The sequence below is a fragment of the Arvicanthis niloticus genome, chromosome 11 (genome assembly GCF_011762505.2).
Source record: "Arvicanthis niloticus isolate mArvNil1 chromosome 11, mArvNil1.pat.X, whole genome shotgun sequence".
Lineage (NCBI taxonomy): Eukaryota > Metazoa > Chordata > Mammalia > Rodentia > Muridae > Arvicanthis > Arvicanthis niloticus.
In genome coordinates, this window is record NC_047668.1 from 31,609,551 (window position 1) to 31,628,878 (window position 19,328).

At 42.3% G+C, this 19,328-nt stretch overlaps 1 protein-coding gene and 1 non-coding gene across 16 annotated transcripts in view; one reads left to right on the forward strand and one right to left on the reverse strand.

The window, feature by feature from the left end:
* Hdac9 (histone deacetylase 9) overlaps window positions 1-19,328 on the forward strand; it is an 824,691-nt gene that overhangs the window by 3,438 nt on the left and 801,925 nt on the right. The gene's annotated exons all lie outside the window — the stretch shown is intronic.
* LOC117717406 (small nucleolar RNA SNORA17) lies at window positions 8,350-8,481 on the reverse strand. Its single transcript, XR_004607900.1, has one exon. It is a non-coding gene; the product is annotated as a small nucleolar RNA SNORA17 (small nucleolar RNA).

Consider the following 19,328-nt stretch of genomic DNA (forward strand, 5'->3'; position numbering starts at 1 on the left):
TTGAGTCATTTGTTACAGCTGCTATGGATAGGGTCTTGCTGTCCGAGAAGTCTAACTCTGGCTCCTAATTTGAACACAGCTAAGCCATCACAGTATTCTCTAAGTGGTGTGTGTTCTTGCAGGCTTGTTATAGCTTACATCTTGCCCTGACTTCATTTGCCTTCTTTCTCAACCTCATAACCTCAACCTCTCTTGATCAAAGCACCCTTGGGTTTATCAGTTCACTTGCCAACTGGAAAATCAGCAGTGAGGACACTCTTGATGTTGTTTTTGAGAAGAAAGAATATTCCAGAAATCAGGAATGGAACACCTACTCCAGAGCCAGATGTTGGTCAGGGATCATGCAATATGTATCAAGGGCCTGTGTTTTCTTCCTCCCTCCCTCCCTCCCTCCCTTCCTTCTTTCCTCCCTCCCTCCCTCCCTCCCTCCTTCCCTCCCTCCCTCCCTCTCTCCCCTCTCTTTCTTCCTCCCTCCCCCTCTCTTTCTCCCTCCCTCCCTCCCTCCCTCCCTCCCTCCCTCCCTCCCTCCCTCTCTCCCCCTCTCTTTCTTCCTCCCTCCCCCTCTCTTTCTCCCTCCCTCCCTCCCTCTCTCCCTTCTTCTCTCCCTCTTCCCATCGTCCCTCCCTCCCTCTCTTCCTCCCTTCCTCCCTCTGTCTGTAGGTTTGATGCTTTGGTATAACTCACAGTCTGATGGCTGTGAACAAGATGTTTAATGGGAAAAAAAATCTCACCATTTTTATTCTGTATAGACTTTGAACCTTAATAAATAGATGTTACTAAATGAAAACACACAGCAACTTGTTCATCTTTTACCTCATTCTGTGTTCCCTCTATCAAATCTCAGCAGAATTTTCAACATAATTGTGCACACGATTTGCAGCAGCCAAGGCGATAGACTTGTGCTGTTGTGCCGTTAGATTCAGAAATGAAATGTATTATCCAGGATACAGAAGAAAGCATTACAGTTTCATAGAAAATGAAGTCTCATGTAAGCGCACACATATCTGTTGAAAACAATTCTAGTTTTTTTCTTTTTTAAAAAATCTAAGAAGACAGCGCCAGACACTTTCTATTAAGTTAATATATTTTTACTACTCCTTCTCCTAATTGCATGCTTCACAGACACTCATCTAAATGATTTCCAATATGAAGCACAGGGCAACATTTGATGACGTATTGTTGACTGAAATGGATTTGGTTTACAGCCTTAAAGAGACATTCTCTTACCTGTTGTATGATGCATCAGGCAGAGGATATCAGATGTTCTAAACTGATGGGTGCTGATACTGCCGATGTGATGCTTCCAGTTTGTACAAACACGGTTATAGCAAGGAGGTGAGTATGCCGACTCCAGAGACTAGTGATAGGCAGCATTTTCAAGACAGGTTAAGATTTGGATAGGTTATATACCAAGGTATTTAGTAGCAAGTCATGAAGACTCATGTCAGTTAAGTACTAAATACATTTATTAGAGAATATTGATTGTTTTCATTTGCTGCTGCTGCAGTGATTTTATCAGCTTAAAATAACCCGAATTCCACACAGTTCAACTAGGCCCTATCCAGCCCCGCCCCCTTCCAGGACTTGGTCAGGGTTGCAGTTTCATCAGGGGCTCAAATGGAGAATGATAAGCCTCTGACTCTCCTTATTCTATTAGCATTATTATCGTCCTATAACTGTAGGACTGAGGTTTCCATTTTCTTTTTGGCTGTAAGCCCCAGGCTAAATTAGCTCTTGAAAACTGCTAGTCCTCCTTTGCCAGGGAACCCCCTTACAGGAACCCTTACAACATGGCGGCTTACTTCCTTACAATCTCCATTTCTCTACTTGGGTAAAAAAGGGATATAGTATGGTATGATATAGTGACATAACTACTTTGCCCCCCCGTCTCTCTCTATATATATGTAATATTTTTATTATGTGTGCATTGTTTTTTTGCTTCACACTTACATGTGTGAAGGTTTTGGATCCCCTGAAACTAGAGTTACAGACTTACAGACAGTTGTCAGCATGCTATATGAATTCTGACTGGAGACTGAAGCTGGGTCCTCTAGAAAAACAGCTTGTTATTAACTTCTCTCTCTCTCTCTCTCTCTCTCTCTCTCTCTCTCTCTCTCTCTCTCTCTCTCCCTCCCTCCCTCCCTCTCTTTCTCTCTCTCTCTCTCTCTCTCTCTCTCTCTCTCTCTCTCTCTCTCACACACACACACACACACACACACACACTATACTAATATAATGCAGTCAGCAGAGTGACATCATCACTTTGCAACACTCTGTTGGTTCTACTTGTATTTAAAGGAGGCCATTGAACAAAGGCATGACTCATTGGAGGTCACCTTAAGATGTGACTACTACATTGTCTGGCTCATAAAATCTCTAGTATAATAAGTGGACCTGCCCGACAAGCTGCTGTCTCAGGAGCAAAACTTGAAATACCTTCTCAGAACAGATCCTATGAGATTTTTTGCTGTCACCACCCATACCTTTTATATGGGAAGTTATGTTTTTAAGACAGGATTCTCTGTGTATACAGAAGAATGAGGTTATCATGACCAGAAAGAATGACATGTTCACTGCTGAAGGAAAGAAGAGGTGGAGGAAGGGAAGGAGGAAGAAGAGGATGAGGAGGAGGAGGAGGGGGAGGGAGAAGAAGATCCCAGAGAACAGTTGTTTAATAGTATATTTAAATTTGACTGGCTTGGGCCATGTGACTGGAGTTTTGCTTGTCCCTTGAAGAAGTACTCTTCTGGGGCTTAGGATGGTGATGGTGGTGGAGCCTCACAATGGAATGATAGTGGTGAGAAGAGAATGAAAATCTTCTTACAGATAAATCACTATTATGTGTTAGCCTAGGAACTGATTTTATTCAGTCTGAGTGTTATTTCAGATGCAGACGGCTTTTAAGGGATTGAGTCCACTAATGTCTTCAAGGATCTAGCACTGGGATTTGGAGCTTACAGCATTGCCTTCTAAATTCTTTCTAGAGAAAACAGATCCCAAAGCCACTTGGACTCACTGTACTGTCTGTGGCCCAAAGACAATGGGGATACATTTGCTATGTAGGAGTTTCAGGCCTATGGAACACAGCCTATTCACTTTTCTGGGTCAATTTTTATCCAATCTAGACCTCTGCTCTGGCAGCCTGCTCCCACATTTTCTTCTTCTGCTTTCTTTCCCACCTCCAGGTAAGGGGAGAGTTTGAAAGGTTAACTACCTTGCCCAGGGTCATTCAACTACGGGTGGCATCAGAAATTGAATGCAGGTCTGATTTCAGAGCCCGTAGTCTGAGCTCACATTCTGTACTCACAGCAGTAAGTGAAGTCTCCGGGGGAAGCTGTTCGTGCACACATTGAAGTGTGCCTCTGCTGTAACTGCTCTTGGGGTCCACCATTCACCTTGAGAGAACTGCACACTGGAAGATGCTGGTTAAAGATACAAGTGAGAGCAGGCGCTGCATCATGCTTTCTTTTATTTTCCCAGCAGGCAGCACAGATTATAGGTCTCTCTTAGATCTAAAAGTAAGAATAGGTGGAGGCTGTTCATTTTTTTTATTTGAACTTTCCATTTTAGTTAAAATCAAAAGCACCGAGTCCATTCCCCCACCTCCTGTATGCAGATTTCTACTATGAAGTTAAATCGGGGGACATTATGAATTCTCACTGCCTCTCTGGCCATAGGGTTCTTTCTATAGCTTTTTCAGATGCCACTGTTTTGATCTACTTGAAAAGTCTATTGAGATACTCTTCCTTTGTTCTTCTATTACTCGGCCGTCCTTTCTACTCTGTGGTGCCTCCGAATTCTATTCATAGACATTCTGCACCTTTCTTCTATTTTATGTACTTAAATCTCTTCTTTAAATGGCTCTTGTCCCCTTGATCAGAATCATTGGCCCAGATCCCTTTCCTGCTTTCCTATGAGATACAAGCTTGGTGTAGGTCCCTGGAAATCACATCTAATTTCTATTAATTTTACAGAGTTGTACTATATACCCCAATACAAACAAGAAGCCTTTCAGATTTTCCTGGATACTTTAGTCAATCTGCAAACATTTAAAACTGAATATCCCAAGTTGGACTGTGTTAGGTCAGGTGAATACCAGTGGACTATTCTGTGGAGGACAGGTTGTTTGGAACATGGTGACTGTCTCACCCAGGTCCAGGCGTCTATCCTTCTCAAGCATTGCAGTTTACAAAGAGGAGCTGTGAGCTACCCTCAGCTCATCTGGAGAGGACAGCGATATCCTACTCCAAATAGGACTCAGAAAACCTTGAAATGAACTTGTTTCTGTATGTAAGTTTTAGTATTTTCATTTAGAGACACAGCTGTGAAAGGCTGAAGCACCCTGCATGACACGGTTTTGTTCACAGACCAGACCTAATGCCTTTGCATGTTAGACTGTTGCTGTTAGCAAGGCGTTTGTGTTTTAGGTAGTTGGGAGCAGCCAGACGGAGGGAGTTATCAACTTGTAAAAACCCAACTGTCTTGTTTCCTGAGCCGGGCATTTCCAAGGCCAGTGCTACCACTTAGTTTCCTGGGATTACGTTATGCAAGCAGCACACCACCATGAGCTGAGTTTCCGCCCTTTGCAATGAGAGGACTTTCATTTTTTTTTTTTTTTTTTTTTTTGCTTCCATTCACAGTGCATTCACAGAGAGATCAAGTTCTTGGTTTGTAGCCATGTTAGACTTTTGCTCCTCCGCTGCTTTGTTGGGACACTGAGCCCCTTAGAAATCTGAGCTCCTGTTTGCTTTCCCTGGGGGCTCCATGCAGGTGCCATCTCCCCTGCCTGCCCCTGATCACTGTAGGTTCTCCTCACCGAAAACTTCAATCTTTTCTCCAGAGATCCTTAGTAGTACTCCGTGATAATAGCTGAGGTCCTTGAAGGCTTAGGAATTGAGTTGTGTTGATGTTTAAAGCCCATGGTAGAAGTTACTGCATGAAGAAACTCTCCCTTTCTCTCTTTCCCTCTCCCTCTCCCTTTTTGTCCCTCCCTCCCTCCCTCCCTCCCTCCCTCCCTCCCTCCCTCCCTCCCTCTCTTCTCTCTCCTTTTGTCTTTTTTTGAACAAAGTGCAGCATTTTCACACTTTTGAAATGTAGTGATGCATTTGATGTACTGGGCAATTTACCCACATCCTTGTAGCCTCTGTACATTTTTACTGCTCATTCTATGACCCCTCCCTGACCACACGTTGATGGAAAGGACAGAGGTTGAACTTGCTTTCCCAGCAAAATGCCACAGGAAGAATGAGCTGATTTTGCTTAGGCTTCTAATCTGTACACTGTGAACTTGTTATCTCTATTAAGTATTTTTTGTTAAGTAGGTGGTGGTATAACATGTAAATGCTTTTTGCGTATAGATTTTATTAGCTATAAAAAACCCAAACCCAGTGAAGAAACACTAAATGTGAACAACAGAACGGATGGAATGAGAGGAAATGGGACCGAGTGATGTGGCAGTTGAAACAACCTGGTCAGCGTTGGGTTTGGGGTGCAGGATGGAGCCTCAGATTCTGCATCTCTTTTCATATCAGTGTAAGTGCAGAGAATACCCCTGGAGCAGCAGTTTTAAAACAAATAAGCAATATTAACTTCAAGGCCCTGGTACAAGGTAATCAGACTCCATACACATCTGAGACCAAAATTCCATCAGTAAGCAATCCGCTGAACATGCTGTAGTTTTTCTTGTTCTTTTTTTTTGTTGTTCTTTTTTTTTTTTTTTTTTTTAAAGTGATTATCTCTGTGGAGATTCTGGCTTCTGTGTCAATGAGCAAACTGTATTCAAACTGTATTCAGAGATGGCTGGAGAATAAAGTACACGGAAATATGATGTGTCACCAGTGTGCTGGATGCTGACATTCACGCCCGCTCTTTGGTGAGGAATTCTTCTTCATCTTTCCTCTGATCAGGCATTTGTGTTGTGTTTTGTTTGATACAGGTCAACCTCGCCCTGGTTGACCTGGGACTCACTAAGTGGCCTGTGATGAACTTGTAGCCATTCTCCTCTGTGCTTAGATTTCAGTTGTGAGCCACCCCAGTTATTATTTGACCTTTGTCTGGTATGACTGAAACAGAAATAGAAAACGTGGAATGTCTGCTCTGCAGCACTGCTTTCTTTTAAGTACTTATTCAGAAATCAGCGAAGGCAGATTTACAGTATCTCTGTAGATTATCATCTCAATAAAAACCCTCAATGGAGAAAGAATTCCATATTTGACTCATGGATTTGCACTTAATTTGCTGATGAACACATTTTACATCATGTTCTTTCTCTTGTGGGCATCAACTGGATTGAAACTTTTTAGGCCAAAGAGTGCCCAGCTTTACTGCTTTTCACAGCGTGAAGTGTATTTCTTACAGTTGATGCCTAAATAATGTTGTTTGATCTACCGGCTGTTTATATGTTTTTATTTTTTATTGCTCTGTGAGTCCATGAGGGTAGGATTTTATTTTATTTTATTTTTGACAGGGTTTCTCTGTGTAGCCCTGGCTGTCCTAGAACTTGATCTACAGACCAGGCTAACCTTGAACTTACACAGATCCACTCCTGTGCCTCCGAAGTGCTGGAATTAAAGGCCTGTGCCACCACTGCTTGGCGTAGTACATTTTTAGTGTGTGTGACTTTTTGCTGGTTCTTTGTAAATTTGACATCATGAACCCCAGTCGCACTCATCTCCTTCTCCCCATTCCCTGTTACCAGCCCTCCACCCTTCCACCCTCCCTCCCACAACAGAGAAAAAAAAATCTCACTGTGGAAGCTGTAGTGTGTCACAGTGCGTCCCACACTCTTTTGTCTATACTTCTTGGTTTGCAAATGTTCATGGCAATGACTCCATCAATACTGGATCCTCACTGGGACTCCTCTCAGGTATCCTGTGGTTGCCCTGTGTCATGGAGATCCTGCAGCTTTGGATCAGCAGGACTGGCCCCTTCATGGACTCCAGTAGTTCATAGATGGAGTAGATGTTGTGGTGGATCAATTAAAAGCCCAGGGCCTGAGAGATATCTGAGTTGGTCAGACCAGTGGCTTTCTGCTCTCAAGCCTTTGGGGCTGGCTCATCAGCAACCCCCTGCCCCACGTAACCTTGCTGCCCAGGGGAGATGCAGAGCTGTTCTCCCAAGGGTTGCAGCTGATGAGGGTTTGGGCCAGCTCTCCTGCTCCCATGTCCTTGGAACTGGCTTTCCTGTCCTACTATTGATGGTGAGGGGTTACCTAGGGGAGGAAGGCATCTCTTCCTCACCTGAACCACCACCCAGCACACAAGAGGTGAGCCCTGCTCTCTTTGATTTCTGCCAAGAGGGTGGGCCCCTGCCACCAGGCTCAGCTCTACTGTGCTGCCCAGGCAAGGTGCAGGGCCCATTTTTGTGAATGCTGCAGCTAGTGAGGGTTAAGGGCAGCTTTCCTGCTCCCATGACCTCAGGACTGGGTCTCTTGTCTGCCCCAGGTGGTGAAGGGTGAGGGGTAAGGAGGTATCACTCTCTGTTTATGCCACTTCACAGGAGATGAATGGTAGGGCCCGCTCCCAAGCTTATATCCTTGGGGTCGGTTCACCTGCAACTCCTGAAATGTGCTGGGCCTGCTATTCCTGAGTACTGTAGCTGGCTAGGGGTGGGAGTCAGCTCTCCTGCTCTCAGGTCCCTGGGGTCAGCTCTCCCATGATGCCTAGGTGAAGGGTGGGGCCAGTTTTGTACAGCCCTTAGCCATCAACATGTCCTGGAAGGCAGCCCAGACCACTTGGCCTTTGATGGTAATAGGCCCCTGCTGCTTCATGGCCATGGACCCAGAGGTGGTCCCCCAATGGCAGCATAGGGCAGCATCTTACTATTGTCCCAGGTGGCCTCACCGGCTCCTCACATAAGGCTGTTCCTCCCTGTCCTCGAGTCTCCAGTTCTGCCTCTCTTCATTGTGCCCACATCTTTCTGTTTCTCTTCCTCTTCCACTTGTCTTGCTCTTTTCAGTGGCATGTGGCGTCTCTAAGTGTCTGGGGTCATCTCAGAAGTGGTTTCTGAAGTGCTATGTCCCCCTTGCATATTATGACACTGGGAAGAGGTCATCTCAGACATAATCTGCTCCACCTAGAGCTTCCAGGCGCAGGACTAGTGGGCTAGCCCACTGTCCAGGTCCCATGGCACCAGTCTGGTGGACATTCCTGGATTGTTCCTCACCAGGCTCGCCTGAGGGGCACCATGCAAGGGTTGTTTGTTTCAGGCTCACTTCTAGTCTTCTGGTTCTTCTAGTCTCTGGCTGGAAGCCTGTCTGGGCCTGTGTGGCACCACACTAGTGGTCATCAGGTTAATTCACTGTCCAGGCACCCTGGACAAGTGGTCATCTCAAGTTCCCCTTTTCCATGGAATGCTAGGCTACGAATCATTCAGATGTCCATAAATCAGAACGCTGAGCAGAGACACAGCCTCTCCCCTCTCTGCCACCTAAGGACACACATGTGACACAGCAACCACACCTACAATACCTCCAGAGGTAGGGCCCAGTTTAATCTTAATGGTTATTATACTGACTCACCAATTAAATGTTGTTAGTAAATATTCTAACTGGCTTAGTGCATGCTATTTAGATCTCTTCACTCTCGGCATGCTCCTGCTAACAGGGATGGATGGGCATCAATGCTCTTCTGTAGGACTTTACGTACGTATCAAGATGTGCATGCTTCCCAAGACCACAGCTAGTGTCCACATGTGTCTGAGAAGCAGCGATATACCCACTAGGGGACAAAGACTTGAGTCTACTTCATTTGATGTAATTATTACTCTCATGTTTTTGGTGGACAGTCATACCTTGTCTTGATAATGCCTTGTCTCAGAATCATTTGTTCATTATTCAATATTATGACTTATTCTTTGGCAGTGGTCAGCTGTTGTTATTTGAGTATGTCGTTACTGGATGGATGCATTCTGCTATATTACTTTGAAAACTGCAACATATTTCTTCAGGTGGCTTTCATCCTTTCTCAAATGACTAGCGATATTGCATGTTACCTTTTCTATCAGCCCTGTCTGATTTTCATCATGTCCTTATGAATATGGATGCCCAGCCTCACCACTTTACCAAAACCAGGCTTTATCACTCCCTTCTCTGTCTGCCTGTCTGCCTCTCTTTGTCCCTGTGTCTGTCTGTCTGTCTGTCTGCCCTTCTGTCTCTCTGTCTGTTTCTCCCTTTCTCTGCACTTCTCTCCCTTTCTCCCTCCGTCTGTCTCTCCTCTCTGTCTCTCCCTCTACTTCTTCCTCCCCCCTCTTCTTTTCCTGTCTCCTCCCTCTGTCTCTCTGCCTTTCCCTCCCTTCCTCTCTCCCTCTCCTCTCTCATCTCTGCCTCTCCCTTTTTCTTTTCCTCTCCCCCTCTTCTCTCCCCCTTTCTTTGTCCCTCTCTCTCCCTCTGTGACCCCTCTCCCTAGTGAGCTGGGTTCTCTTATATTTGCTAGCCTCTACATTTTAATCTTTTTCTTTCCTAATAAGCCATTAAACTTGGATTGTCTACATTACTTTCATCAACACCACTACTTCCACCACCGTCCGTACCTCCTGCATCATTGTTGCTGCTGTGGTAGCCCATATTTGAGATTACCTACTGTGTTTGCTGCTATTCTGAACACATTTACAATCGGTTATTTAAAAACGCCATCTTTGGATAGTCCTTCTCTAGCATTGATTTCTTTGTCCATCGTGCCCTTTGACCTTTCTCTGTTAAATGGGGAAAATGAGGAGCAGTAAATGAATTTAAACATATCAGAATTCAGTTGCTACATAAATAATTCCACCATCATAACCTTCACAGATATTCCCATGAACATGAAATCAGTACCATAGGCTGTTTTGTTGAGAAGGGAAGAGGTTTCTTTTTTCAAATGACCAGCATCTTTCATACAACTTGTGGGTCTGTGAGAACAAGATTTAGGTTATCATCTTTCATGCACATGTTAGCCTTGGTATTGAATATGCAGATATTCTGTCTCATCTAATTCCACACATAGGCTGAACCTGTTATAGAGGCCAACTATGCAGATTAACTGAAGCAAATTCTGATGACATGTAGCGACATATTAGAAATTTCTATTACTTTTGATTTCCTGTTGGCATTTTCATACTCGTCCTACATGGAAAAGCGTGAATGTACAGATTTCTGCACAGAGACTTCTTTTTTGTTCAGCCCAACTTAGTCACCCTCTGGCTTTATCGGCCCTCGGCATTTCTATTCATGATGATCCACACAAAAGCCTCTATCTACACCGTGCTTCGTGGATGAATCACTCCCTCTCCCAAGTCAGTCTTGTGTGTACTGGATTTTCATCTTGAAATCCGCCTTTCCCTCATCCCCAAAAGATGCAATTCCTCTGTATTTTCTTTCCCATTACAGCACCACTGCTCACTGAGAGAACTTGCAGATGTACTTCGGAATAGGTTTCATGTACCCAGTGAAAACCTCAGAGGCCGTCTATAGAATTTTAGACTCCTGCATCCACAGTCAAGATTTGATGCTGTTGTTTCTTTCACCAGCCTCAGAAGATGGAAAATCTTGCCCTGCTTTGTTACCGTTTTCCCAAACCTCCCTGATAAACAATTCCCCTTGAAAGCCCTGACACTATGCTTCTGGGCCTATGCTCATTTACAGTGGTCAGGAATTGAAGGGCTTGCTATAAATGTATTTAAAAATTTCTTGTCTGCTTGTCTGACCTAATTTTTAACATTTACCCACACGAATACAAATGTTTGAGTTTAGTATTATACAGAATAGTAGTGTTTGCTATTTACAAAGTTCAGAAAAAGCCACATCCTGAACTCCTGTGCTGACTCGCCTGTTACCTATAATATTCCTTGGAAGTTACTACTTTTTGTCTATGGAAACAAATGCAATAAACCGAGCTTTTATTATATTCTCAAAAGAATAAAGTCGAATATGATAGCAGTTTGGAATAAGAGCCACAGTCTTAATTCTTATAAATTGTCAGATCTAAAATATTGAAGTAGTGACTGAAAGGCCATGAAAGTCTGTTCGTATCCCCAGGGGCCAGAGAGATGGCCTCAGAGGGTGAAACACTTGTTTCACAAGGATGAGGAACATAGTTCAGATCCCCAGCATCACGTAAATCCCACGCAGACATGGTAGCTTCTGTAATCTCAGCACTGATGAGACAGAACAAGCAGGTTAGCTAGTCCATCAGAACAGGTAAGCTCTGGGTTCAAACATGAGACCCTGTTCAGTATATGGAGGAAGAGCTATCAACCCCTCCCTTGATATATGTAGCAGGTGTGCAGCTTGGTCTTTATGTGGGTTCTCCAACAACTGGAGATCTAGTTCCCCTAACTAAGCTGCCTTGTCTGGCCTCCGTGTGAGACAATGTGCCTTGTTATGCTGGGGTTTAAAGAAAGGGAGAGTGGGATGGGGGAGGGGCTATGCTAGGGGGAGGGGACAATCTGGATGTAAAGTGAGTAAGGAAAGAAACTCAATGTCAACCTTTGACCTCTACAGCCATGTGCGTGTGCATACAGGAATGTTCCCTCCACACAGGCACCTCATACATACACAATTGATTCAACTGTAAATATTTAAAAACCTACCTTCTTACTTTAAAGAGTGCATACATACTATTCTAAAGACATTTCCATGGTAAAAATACCTTCTGCGCTTCCCCAGGTACTGGATTTGCAGTGTTCTTCACGGAGTGCGTATCCTAACTCCCTCACTCTGCCATTTTTGCCTCAAAGTCTTATTTTTAAACATGTATTGTTGCACACGTCTGATGGTGAGGAAGACTTGAAGAGTTTGTCTGGAAACATCTATATCTTGCTTCTTTTTGCATTGATTTTGTTTGATATAGAATTTCTAATAGCCTTTTAAAAATGCTACTTCACTGTTTTCTCATTTGCATAGTATTTACTGGAAGTTATCTTTGTTCATATGCATGTCTATATGCATACTTATATACCATATGTATGTATATATGTGTGTATGTTTGCATGCATTATGTATGTATGTACATATGACAAATGTAATACATGTGGTTTCAGTGAGTATATTTAAGTGTCCTGTAGACTTTTTTTTAATAACTGGCTTTGAGTGAATTATTTGCTGTATCATAGCTGCTTTTCATTTTTTAAAAATGTTTGTTGATTGCACTTAGATATGTGGGTTTGTAATTGCTGTCAAATTTTGGGGAAAAAAACCCTTATGTCATTCCTTCTTCCAGTTTGACATGGTTTGTTTGCTGAGTCTCCATGGACTATAGTTGCATCAAGCTTGGCACTGTGTTTATTTTTCTTCTCATTTCCTCTGGTTTATTTTGATAGTTTCTATAGCGGTGTATTCAAGTTTTCTTCCAGTAATCATATGCACTTTGCTTTTCTTCAGCACTGTAGATTTTCATCTGTTAAAGTTTTATTTGGACACTTTAAAAATCTTCACCACTCTGTTAAACCATATGAACATATTTAATGGATTTATAATAACTGCTTTGATGAGCGTGAGTGCAAGTTCTAATATCTTTTTAAATTCTTGGTCAATGTTGTTTGATTGACTTCTAATTTTTTTGGGTTCTTTTTCCCTCTTTGTATAATTTGTATCTCTCCCTCTTCTTCCTGCAATGGAGGGTATTGAACCCAGGACTCATGCATCTGAGGGAAGCACTGCGCTCTGAGTGACCTGAAGCTCCAGCCTTGTCTAGTAATGGTTCATGGATATCAGGCATTATGGCACTTGCTTTGTTGGTATTTTTATGCCCTTCTAGATTTTCTTCAGCACTTTTCAGTGTGTGTGTGTGTGTGTGTGTGCAATTAGTGATTAGAAAAAAAAGTCTGATCCTTTTCAGTCTTGTTTTAAGATTCATCTCTAAGCATTGTCCCCAACACTGCATGAATTATGAGATATTTTTTCTCACTGTGTGTCTGGTATGGAGAGGCACAGTTCCCTGGCATATTGCATGCCCTGTACTCTTTGCTCTGGGTCTTTACCTGGTCTTTGGGGGTAGGGGTGTTTCCTGATCACCTCTGTGTTGAATATCTAGTGAGGATTGTCTGAAATTCTCCATAGTTCTCTGCTCAGCTTTCTTTCTTCTATTATACTTTTTGTTGAATGTCAGGTTCTCTGGTTTCCCTAGATTCCCAGACCCTGTCTCTCATGACAGGTGAAGGCAAAGTCTAGATTTCCCTTTTGTTGTTTAGAATTCATAAGATGGCAAAGTCACGGTTCTCCTATACTCCATTTCCCCCTTCTTAGGGTTTATCTCATATATTTGTAATTTTGAAGGATTATTTTATGGTATTCAATGTTTTATGTAATTTGTCCAAAACTTAATTTTTTCTCAAACAAGAAGGCAGATCCAGTCTCTCTTGCAAAAATATATTTGTTTAATATTGAATTTAACATAGTTTGTTGTGCTTTTCTTTTCTTTTCTTTTTTTTTCCATGACAGAGTTTCTCTGTATAGCTTTGGCTGTCCTGGAACTCACTTTGTAGCCCTGGCTGGCCTTGAACTCAGAAATCTGCCTGCCTCTGCCTCCCAAGTGCTGTAACTAAAGGTGTGCACCACCACACCCAGCTTGTGCTATTTTCTATTTTTAGCTATTTCCAAGTTTTCTTTAATGAATATTTTGGATTATAAGCATAAACATATATCATGCTTGATGGTTTTATCACAGTTTTTTCCATTCAAGACTATTCTTAATAACTGGACAATGTTGGTAGATGCATTTCCTCCCCCCACCCCCCCAAGTGCTGAAGAAAATCTAGAAGGCATAAAAATACAAACAAAGCAAATGCCATAATGCCTGATATCCATGAACCATTACTAGACAAGGCTGGAGCTTCAGGTCACTCAGAGCGCAGTGCTTCCCTCAGATGCATGAGTCCTGGGTTCAATACCCTCCAATGCAGGAAGAAGAGGGAGAGATATTAATTATACGAAGATGGGAAAAGAACCCCCAAAAATGAGAAGTAGCAATCCTAACTTCTGAGGAGAATGGGGTGGGAGAGAACCATGAGTGCAGAGCCAGCCTGGTATATATCACAAGAACCTAATCTCAAAAGACTCCACAACAATCTCCCCCAAATTCCAAACAAGCAAGCAAACAAACAAACAATAAAAAGGCAAGCAAACAAACAAACAATAAAAAGGCAAGCAAACAGAAATCAAAAAAATAATTCTAATTTTACTGAAAAACTACTTTGTTTCATATGACACAATCTGATCGTGGTTCCCCTCTCCGAGATCTTCCTTATGTCCCCACTAACCCACCTCCATGCCTGTTCTTTATCATTCTCTTTAGAAAACAGGCACTGTCCCTGCAAAAGTAACCCAAACAAACAAGAATTAAAAACAAAACACAAAGAAACACACACACACACACACACACACACACACACACACACACACAATTGGAAGTCATAAATGCAATGCAAGCAAAAGACCAATATGAAAAATAAAAGCCCAAACAAACCAACATGAGACAGAACATCTACAGAAATACAACTGAGTCAGTATTGTGTTGGCAATCTTCTGCTGGGCATGGATCAAACCCCTATGTGTGGTTAAAATACCCAGTGAAGCGTCATTAGAGAAAACCATTTTTTTCTTTGCAAGCAGGTGTCATTGGAGATAGTCTCGGAATATGAGTAGAGGCTCATGTCTTAGTCCTCCCTCGCAGCACTGAGGTCACTATCTAGTTTGAATTTGTGCAGGCCCTGTGCATGCTGCCACAGTCTCTGTGAGATCATATGTACATTAATCCCGTTGTGTTAGAGTTTTTCAAGTACTGTGTCCTTGATGTCATCGCTCCCCTCTCGTTCTTGCTATATTTCTGTCTCTCTTCAGCATAGTTCTCTGAGCTCTGAGGGGAGGGCTTTAATGATGAAATCTTCTTTATGACTGAGTGTTCCAGAAGTCTCTCACCCTTTGCACATTGTCCAGTTGTGGGTTTCTGTTCTAGTTTCCATCTAATACAAGAGGAAGCACATCTGATGAAAGGTAAGGAAGGCACTGACCTCTGGGTATAGTGGCATGTCCTTGGAAGTCATGTTCTCTTGTTATGTTCCTTTAGCAGAATGGTAGAATTTGGTTTTCCTCTAGGCCTATGGCCTATCTTGTCTCAGGGTTTTGGCTACCCAAGCAGGCGGGGCATGGGTTCCATCTTATAGAATGAGCTTTAAATACAATCAGAGAACCAGTGGTTACATCCATAACATTTGTGCCACTAATGCATGTCACACTGGTCCATCGCTTTTAGATTTATTGTTGGGTTGGTGGCTACCTTTTTCTTCTGATAGTGAGCAGAGTACCTTCAGTACCATGCACAGTAGTCAGTAAGGTATTATTCCTAAGCTAGTCAGAGATTAGGAAATTAAGTTTGTTGAGAGTAATAATTTATATATTTTCAAGTACTTATGAGATGCCACTCTAGGGGCTGGTGAGATAGTTCTGCAGTGATGGTCTTGCCTCCAAGCCTAATCACCTTAGTTTGGCCCCAGGATCTATGTGGTAGGAAGCAAGAACTGTTTCCCACATGTTGTCTTCTGTCTGCCACTTGTATGCCATGACACATGACCCCTGCAATGAATAAAAAAATAAAGCACCATTATGAAGAAAAGATAGTAGTGTAGAAAAAAAAAAGTCATTTAAAAAATGACGGAAGCCAAGTCGCTTTGAATATATGTGAATGAGAATAAAACAGCTTATACATCACTGTATTTTAAATCAGATCATCTTTTATGGATCTTGTTTAGGGGCTTCTACAGTTCATGCAGCGGCCTCTAGAATGCTCATGCATTCAGCAGTAATGAACTCTGTGCTAGTGAATTACATTATTTTTAAACCTACTTGCATGTTTGAGTGATAAAATATAGCACTGTGAACTAATACGAGAGCAAAGTAACAAAATTCGGGAGCACGTCTTGCCATGGCGAGCACATCTTGCTACTTTGAGAGTTTTCTGGCAGTAAGGGCACAATTGACTGGGAGAATGTAAAAGAATCCCTTTGAGGTGGTATAGTTCCATATGCTGTGAGAATATGTCAATGATTTTTTAATTCTGTAGTTCGAGTTTTTAATGTAGTCGTTTGAAAACTAGTTGTTAGGCATGGCAAGAAGACCAGAGTTGCTTTAGAATGCTAAGGCAAATAATTTTGTGAGAAGAAATTAAAATTAACTTTAACTTTCTTCAGCACTGAAATAAATATCAGCACCACGATGCCAAAACTTGTGGCGATGTTATAGTGCTGCTTCCAATATTTGATCATAAAGGTTAGACTTATATACTACTGTAAAACTGAAGCAATATATAAATAATTTATAGAATTTTAAACATAGACTCTCAAATGGGAAAATACCTCACTGGTGGGAGACCACAGGTCTCTCAGTGTTTTTTTCTTTATTGTCTTCAGATGCAGAGCCTCTTAGGTCAGCAAAGAGCACCTCCTATAGGCTAAGGATGATACTTTTTAGCCTCCCTTGTAGATAGGAATCTCAGCACGTGGCAGAATTCTGTACATAGGAAGTAAGTGGTTATGATGCGGGATTTCCAGGTCCGCCTTGAAAGGACTGAGATATGCAAAGCCATCTCCTCTTCTTTATTTGTTACTAGAGGGTGGATATACACTTAGTCCATGCTGTGGAGACCAGTGACCAATGCATGGTGGGAAAACAGGGATTTTTACAAAGGTCTGGGCCTAGGATAATGACTTTTTGCTTTAAGGAGAATTGCCAGAATAGATTGGAGTCTTATCTAAATTGTTACTGTGGTTTTCTGTCGTTTGGAGACAAAGTTATATGTCTTGTTTTATCATTTTTTGTATTTAAAAATCCATGCCAGTAGTTGATTTTTTTAAACTAAATTTAAAACTACCATGTACCATAGAGATGTAAACCACACACACACACACACACACACACACACACGCACGCACGCACACACATGTGTGTATGTATGTTTGGGAAGAAAGGCAAAGCTATTAATTCCAGCGTTCTATTTTCTTACAGACACTAAATATTTCCCCCATTTTTGGTGTTCCATATTTCTTAGCTGTTAAATAGCAAAATCTTCTTTTAGTTTCAGTGTTAAATGCTTCTATGTGCTGTTTCACTCTGTCAGTGACACTCCTCTCTGAAGACGGCCATTGCAGTCACTCAGATAGCCCAGAGGCCAGCAGTTTCCTCTGCTGCCTCTCTTCTCTCATCTACTTTGTGTGAATCTATCATGTGTTTTGAGGGTTGTGCTCAAATGTAAAGGGATGTTGAATAAATTGGTAATACTGATTAACAGGAGACGGTGAGTAAAGACTTATTTCTGTGACCTGGGAGAAGATCTGACAACACTATTCCTGCGTTTCTCAGTGCATTATGGTGGCGGTGCTTACAGCTGCATCCTTTAGTTTCTAGTTCTTTGCCTCAATCTTACATCTTGCATATTTTAGTTTTTCCTAATTGCCTATATTTTATGTAATTGAAGTCTGTCACATTCATCTTCTCCAGCAATCACTTTCCCCCCTCCCTCATCTTTTGAGGGCACTTCCAGTTCCTGCCTTATTTCAGTTCCTGCTCTGCTTTCCTGTGTCTGCTTCTGTGTTACCTTCTGTGTTACCTTTCTGACTTGTGGTAGAATTCTGACCTCCATGCCCCTTGTCCTAACTGACTTATTTAATCCACTTTCATACTACTTACAGAGAGACTTGTCTAATATATATAAAAAATGTTTATCATAATCCTGTGAGAAACAGTATTAAAAGTCAGTAGACCTCTCTGAACTTCTGAACTACTCCCAGGGTTAGGAGAGCGAGAGCAAGAGTGAGAGAGTGAGGGAGTAAATGAGTGAGGGAGAGAGAGTGAGGAAGGAGAGATGGGAAAGAGAGAAAAGAGAAAGGTAAGGAGAGGCGGAAGGGGGAGAGGAAGGAGGAGGGAGGAAGGAATTGAGAATAGGTTTTCAGATAGAAATGTATGTATGAATGTTTGTAGATATGTGTTATAGTAAACAGTAGATATAATCCAAATATCTACTACCTTTGTAAAGATTTCTTAAGAGGTGGTATACCTACATATTAAGATATTATTGTACATAATGGATAGAAATGAAGTGCTGAGGTTGAATGGGCCTCCTGAACAAACATTATACCATGTGAGATAGACTAGGCTTCCCAGAGCACATATTGTATGATTCCATGTGTGTGACTGGCCCTGTGGGGAAGTAGGCTGGGGTTACATGGGTATGCGATTTCTTTGGTGAGCAATAGGAAGGCTATGAAATTACATAGGACTTACGGTGGCATTAGCTTTGTGATCATTATTAACCATTGGGTTATATAGGTTAAAAGCTAAATTTCTAAACATGTAAACCATATCTGATGAAGAAACTAGGTAATAGAAACTAGGTAATAGAAACTAGGTAATAGAGAGAAAGCAAACTAAACAGCCTGTAAGTGAAGAGATTAGCTAAGCTGTGTTAGCTCAGAACTTGCAGCTAGAGAATCTGGAAAGCAGCTCCTCTAACTTGAATCTATGTGTATGCCATGTCTCATAGTTTTAAAGTTATAATTAAAATATGGCTGGCTGGCTCAGCTTAGGTAACCAGGTGACTCTGTGGGAAACTTCAGGGCTTCTCCCCACTCCCATCTTGGTTAGGAGGCTACCCCTTGCCTCTGTTGCTAGTTTTATGTCGACTTGACACAAACTAGAGTCAGTTAAAGGAGGGAATCTCAATTAAGAAAATGCCTCCACAAGACCCCGAAGTAGAGTATTTTCTTACTTAGTGATTGATGGGGGAGGGCCCAGCGCATTGCCTGTGGTGTCACCCCTGGAATGGTGGCCCTGGGCTCTGTAAGAGAGCAGGCCGAGCAAGCCAGTAAGCAGCAGCCCTCCGCGGCCCCTAATTCTGCTCTTGCCTCCAGGTTTCTGCCCTACTTGAGTTCTTGCCCAGACTTCCCATGGTGATGGACTGCTTGAAAGTGTAAGCCAAATAAACCCTTTCCTCCCCAAGTTTCTTGGGTAATGGTGCTTCATCATGGCAATGGTAACCCTAACTAGGACATGATGGTAAATAGTAACTATGTATCTTCCTATTGCCATCTAGTCTGAGACTTCTTCTAGATAGCCTTTCCTCTCCTCCCCCTTCTTTTTCACTTCTCAGTGACTTCTCAGAGGAAAGCACTTGGTTGATTTTGCAATGATGCTCCATGCAGCCATGTAGGACAGACTTTGCTTTGGCCCTGTTAGAATCGATGATGTAAGGACCCGAGAAAGGTTAGATTCAAGGCATAAAGTGGATGTTGAAACAGCACTCTCCCAAACAATTTCTTAAATATGTGTTTTGTTGTCCCAAACAATGTTTTTTTCTTATAGCAAG